General features: G+C 48.2%; 1 pseudogene; it reads left to right on the plus strand.

Annotated features, from left to right (window-relative positions):
* The first annotated feature begins 795 nt into the window (after positions 1 to 795).
* Positions 796 to 1254, plus strand: LOC108387561 (glutathione S-transferase Mu 1-like; annotated as a pseudogene).
* Positions 1255 to 5708: the final 4454 nt, after the last annotated feature.

The raw sequence follows: 5708 nt of genomic DNA on the forward strand, positions 1-5708 counted from the left end.
GTGGCTTAAGATAACAAATATTTGTTTCTTGCTCTTGCAAAATATGCTTTAGGCAGGACATCTCTTCAGAGCAGCTTTCTCAAGCAGTGATTCAGGGGAATCGAGGCTGTTTCCATTCTCTGATGTTATGTCTTCTAGGTCTCTGCAGCAGAAGAACATTCTCAAAGATGGTGAAGGAGTATTGGACTTCCTCAGCATATAAATGACCAAGGGCAAAAAGTAGTCACATGGCCCCACCTAACTGCTAGAGGGCTGGGAAATAGTCTTTCAATAGATGCTCAGGAAGGAAAGAACTCAATGTCAAAGAGCACAAGTAATGTCTACCACTCAGGAAGTGTAAATTTGAACCCTATGAAGGTAGCATATGCTTTTAAATTCTCAAGGCAGACATTTTTCCCACCCAAATCCCAGACCCAAACATTAAACTTTGCTGGAGGATTTATATCCTGTCTATACTTCCCATAGAGTGGAGAGCTTTGAAAGCCCATATTTTATTCAGGGATCTTAATTCCATCTCATTGCCTCACAAGGGCCCAAGGCCTTGGTGCCTTTCCAAGTGGTTATTAATATACAAGTTATTTACTGATGTAGGTAATGCTTTTAGGATAGACAAAGCACTAGTACTTATTTATTTAGTAGATTTGCTTTTAATTTTGACCCCTAGGGAGTCTTTCTTCCCTTCCTAACTATAACTTTTTATTTTGATATAATTTCTAATTTAAAGAAAAATTTCAAGAGTGAAGTTCCAGCCCAGCTCTGCTGAGGCCATCCCCTGAGTCCACAGAAAGCTGAAACATGGACATGACTTTGGGTTACTGGGACACCCATGGGCTAGCACATACCATCTGCCCACTTCTAGAATACACAGACTCCAACTATGAGTAAAAGAAGTACATGATGGAAACACTCCTGACAATGACAGAAGCCAATGGCTGAAAGTAAAATTCATACTAGGCCTAGACATTCCCAATCTGCCCTACTTAATTGATGAGACATACAAAATCACCCAGAGCAATGCCACCCTTTACTACATTGCTGTCAAGCACAACCTATGAGAGAAACAGAAGACAAGATTTCTGTGGACATTTTGGAGAACAAGGTTTGGACACCACCAATTAGTTGGTCACTGTCTGCTCTAGCCCTGACTTTGAGAAACTGAAGTCTGAGTGCTTGGAGGGGCTCCATCAGAAGATGAAGCTCTTCTCACAGTTTCTGGGGAAGAGGCCATGTTTTGCAGGGGACAAGATCACCTAGAAGTCATGGTTTGCAGAGGGCAAGATCACCTTTGTGGATTTCCCTGTGAAAGGAAAGGAGCAACACATAGCAGCAATTCACCGGAGAGTTCCGCTTTATTAGGGAAAGGTGCTGGGTTATATAGGAGGGGGCATGAATTGATTGAGGTGTCACTTCTACGGGGCTGGTGGCTGTTGGCTAGGTGCTGGGATTGTGAGGGGGGCGAGAGGTGATTGGGCTTCAGGTGGCGCCGGCGGGAACTGAGGACCCCGAAGAGAAGCCGGAAGTTTGCCATCTTACTGGTGGGGACCCTTCATTCCCCCCTTTCTCCTCTATGGGTTTGTGGATGTTGCTTTCTCTCTGGCTGCTTCCTGCTGAACAGGGGCGGAGAAGGGAGTGAGGGCTTGAGGATTGGGAGGAAAGGGTTGATAGGACTCCCCACAGTAAGGACGAGTAGATGTGGACTTCTTCAGGTTGGAAATCAATGAAGGTTCCCTGTAACCATAGGTTGGCCAAGAGGATATGGGTGTCAGGAGCCAGGCGTCTGCGGCTATTGTTTCCAGGAACAGTTTCCAGTGGAGAGAGGGGTCCATCTCAGCGTGTGGTGAGGAGGTCACGTGAGGGTGAGGGATCTTCTGTGGCCAGAAGCTGGTAGTTCCTGAGTAAAAGCTGGTTGAAAGCTTGATTAGAGATTTTTCCGACTTGGGATTTGATGAACTTTATTATACAGGGTAAGAAGAGACAGGTGAGAAGAATGATTATTATGGGGCCTGCAATGGGCCAGAGCCAGGTGAGGAGGGGGTTTGTTAGTATTGACGAGAATGGGTTGGAATTGGAAGCAGAGTGGAGACTGGAGGCAAGGTCAGTGAGTTTGGTAATGTCAGTTTCTACAATGCCGGATTCGTTGATGTAATAGCAGCACTCTTCCCAGAGGAAGACGCAGGTGCCGCCCTTCTCGGCTGTAAGCAGATCTAGGGCCCGCCGGTTTTGAAGGGTGACTTTAGATAGCGAAGTGACCTGTCTTTGGAGAGAGGTTAGAGAATCAGCAGTGGATGTCAGGGCTCCCTCTAGTTTGGCGTTGAGATCTCTAACTGCCTATAGAGAGTGACCCAAGGCTTCTCCCGAAAACCCTGCCCCAATGGCTGAGGTGATCAAAGAGCTACTGACCATGATGGGAAGGAAAGCAGCTCTTTTTGTGCGCGAGGGCAAGGGAGGTTGGAGCTCACGGAATTCTGCCATGCTGTAAAGTGTTAACTGTGGGATTAGGGTGACGAGAATGCAGGGTGTATCGGAGTTGAGAGGCAGTGAGTTGAAAAGACTGCCATTACACTAAAAGAAGTGTCCCGGTTGCATAAAAGTCTTAGAGCCAGAGGTAGGGGTGTAGATAGAGAGGCAGTGAAGTGCGCTGGAAGGGGGTGGAGTTGGGCCTACACAGTGGTGGATGGTGAGATTATCTGCGTATTCTGGTTCACATAGGGGTATGTCTGCCAGGGGGCAGAGGGGTTGTCTTTCTGCATGGAAGGAGTAGTTGGAAATATTAAGGGGCACGGCGGCCAGCAGTGGGCGCTGTAGTGATGCGCACAAGAAACAATTGGCTGTGTTAAGGGTGTGGTTGAGAAAGATGGTGGTGTCCTGAATGAGCAGTAATGAGGAGTAGGAGAAATGGGAAGAGGGGTGGGGATAAGAAGATGAAGAGGCACTATTAAGAGTTTGGATAATGACTTTTTCGGAATGTCTGCTATCTGCTGCAACTTGAGAGATCTGGGAATGAGAGGGAACATACTTTCGAGAGATATGAAGGGTACTGTGGGGGGTCGAGGACCCCCCGTAGTAAACTGAGGCTGTGACTCTGGCAGCCCATCGAGAGTCCCAGGGATCTGGGATTGATAAGGAGAATGAGCCATTGGGATATTTCATGAAACGGTTGGAGGAGTAATACTGTGGGTACTGGAAGTTACTCATGCAGTGAATGGTGCAAGACTAGTAGGGACATCTCCTGTGGGTATCTGGCCATCGCCTGCAATAGGCTTGTTTTTGGTCATAGAGGAAGCAGAGGTAGGGAGAATAAGGGTAGCTGCTAGTGAACACTTCAGTGGAGGGAGGAAAGTGGAGGTATAAAGGCTCAGAGCAGCTTTTCAGAGGGCAGTCTGGTGTGGCAATGAGGGCAGTAACTTTTGTTGGATGCTGTGTGTAAGTCTGTCTGACTTTGAATCGCCATACAAAGGAGGCTGGGGTGGTGGGGAAGACAATAGGAATGAGGGAAAAAGCAAGAGAGCAGTAAAGGAGGAAAAAGTCATGATTCGGGTATGGATGGCAAAGGGGGTGAACAGGATTTTGGAGGAAAGAGGACAGTAAGGTCAGGAGTCTGGAGGGAGGGAGAGTCTGTAAACTTTTGTAGGTTAAGAGATCTTTTAGGTGATGTGGGGACAGAATGGTAAGGGGCGCTCTGAATGTCAGTTTATGAGCTTCTTTCTGCAAGAGCTGTCTAGTGGCTAATGCTCGTAGGCAGGGGGCCCATCCCTGAACTGTGGGGTCTAATTGCTTGGAGATATAAGCTACTGGGGCAAAGGATGAGCCATAATATTGGCCTAGGACTCTTAAAGCTTGACTGGACCTCTCATGAATGTATAATGAGAAGGGCTTCGACAAATCAGGAAGATGGAGAGCTGGGGCTTCCACAAGGGCTTGATGGAGCTTAATGAAGGAGTGTCGGGGTGAGGAGGATAATGGTTTTTTAGGGGGGCTCTTGCTGAGGTTGTATAGGGGTCTTGCCAACAGGGTGCAGGGAGAAGTTAGGGATCCATGTTCTAAAATATCTAGCTAGGTTTAGAAAGGGCCTAGAAAGGAAAGGATTTTTGTCTTGGTTTTGGGAATGGGCAGGTCAGAGAGGAGCCATTTTCTGTCTAAGGTAATGGACTTTCTTTGTTGAGATAGAAGGAATCTGAGGTAAGTGATAGGAGGGGAAGAGATTTGAGCTTTGACGGGGGATACTCGGTAACTTCTGGAAGCTAGAAGGTTAAGTAGGGAGGCAGTGTCAAGTTGAGACTGTTCCCACGAGAGACTGCAGAGTAGAAGATTGTCTATGTATTATAAGGTGGACTTGGAGTGATCATGATGAAACTGTTTGAGGTCCTGAGCTAGGACCTGTCTAAAAATATGGGGACTATCTCGGAAGCTTTGTGGCAAAACTGACCAAGTGAGTTGTTTAGAATGTCTTGTGTATGGGTCCGTCCAGGTGAAGATGAAAAAATCTTGGGAGCAGGGGTCTAGAGGGATAGAAAAATGGGTCTTTGAGATCTAGGACTGAGAAGTGGGATGCTGAGGCTGTATGGATTTGGAACTAAGGGATGGATAGGGACAATGGCTATGTTGATGAGGCGAAGGTCTTGGACAAGGCGGCAAGATCCATTGGTTTTTTTAACAGCTAATATGGGGGTATTAAATGGGGAGTGAGTGGGTCTGCTTGAATGATGGGTTGGAGGCCTATGAGGGCTGAAGTGGTTAGGGGGTATTGGGCCTGACAGATATACTGAGAGGGGTCACATAATTTGATAGAGGCAGGGGGACATAGGGCCACGGAGGGGCTTGTAATGTCCCAAACTTTGGGATTTACAGGGTGTATGAGGGCAGAACTGGAGCTTTCATTGGGTAGAGGGGGGTCGTCGGCTATGAGGGCCATCAGAAAGGGAGTACTGGGGGCTGTGGGAGTGGATATAGTTATGGAAACGTGGAGGAGGGAAAGGATGTCTCGTCCTAGTAAAGGGATGGGACACTGGGGCATAACCAGGAAGGAGTGGGAGAAAGGTATGGGATTGTCTAGGATTGTGCATAAAAGGGTGGGTGGGGGGTTTAATGGGAAAATCTGTTTACCTCCTACTCTGACTATAGGAGTAATGGCTGGCGTGGTAGGGCCCCGGTATTCTCACAAGACTGAGAAGGTGGCTCCTGTATCTAGGAGGAAGGAGATGGGGTGACCGTCTACTGTTAAAGTAACCCTGGGCTCCTGTTTGGTGATGGAAATGGTCGGGCGAGAAGCCCCCGGGCCCCATCAATCTTCTTCTGCCAGCCCCACTACGGCGGGCTTAGGATGGGGGTTGTTCGTCCAGCCTCCCCTTCGGGTGGTTGGGCAATCAGACCCCCAGTGGCCCTTTTTGTGGCATCTGGGGCATGGGGTGGTAGGAGATCTGGGGGAGGGGCACGTCCTTGACCAATGTCCCTCTTTTATGCACTTGAAACAAGCTCTTGGGGGGGCTTGTTTGTAGAGGGGCGCCCAGGTTGTGGTTTTATCAGCTGGGCCAACATCTGGAAATTGGTCTGATCAGCCTTTTGTTTACGGCATTCTTTCTCCTTCTCCCGCTTATGGAAGACTTTAAAGGCCACTGTTAGGATCTCAGTCTGTGGGGTAGCGGGGCCCTGTTCTAACTTTTTGAGTTTAGCTTTAATGTCGGGGTAGCCTTGAGCTAGGAAGTATGTCA

The sequence above is a fragment of the Manis javanica genome, chromosome X, assembly GCF_040802235.1.
Source record: "Manis javanica isolate MJ-LG chromosome X, MJ_LKY, whole genome shotgun sequence".
NCBI lineage: Eukaryota > Metazoa > Chordata > Mammalia > Pholidota > Manidae > Manis > Manis javanica.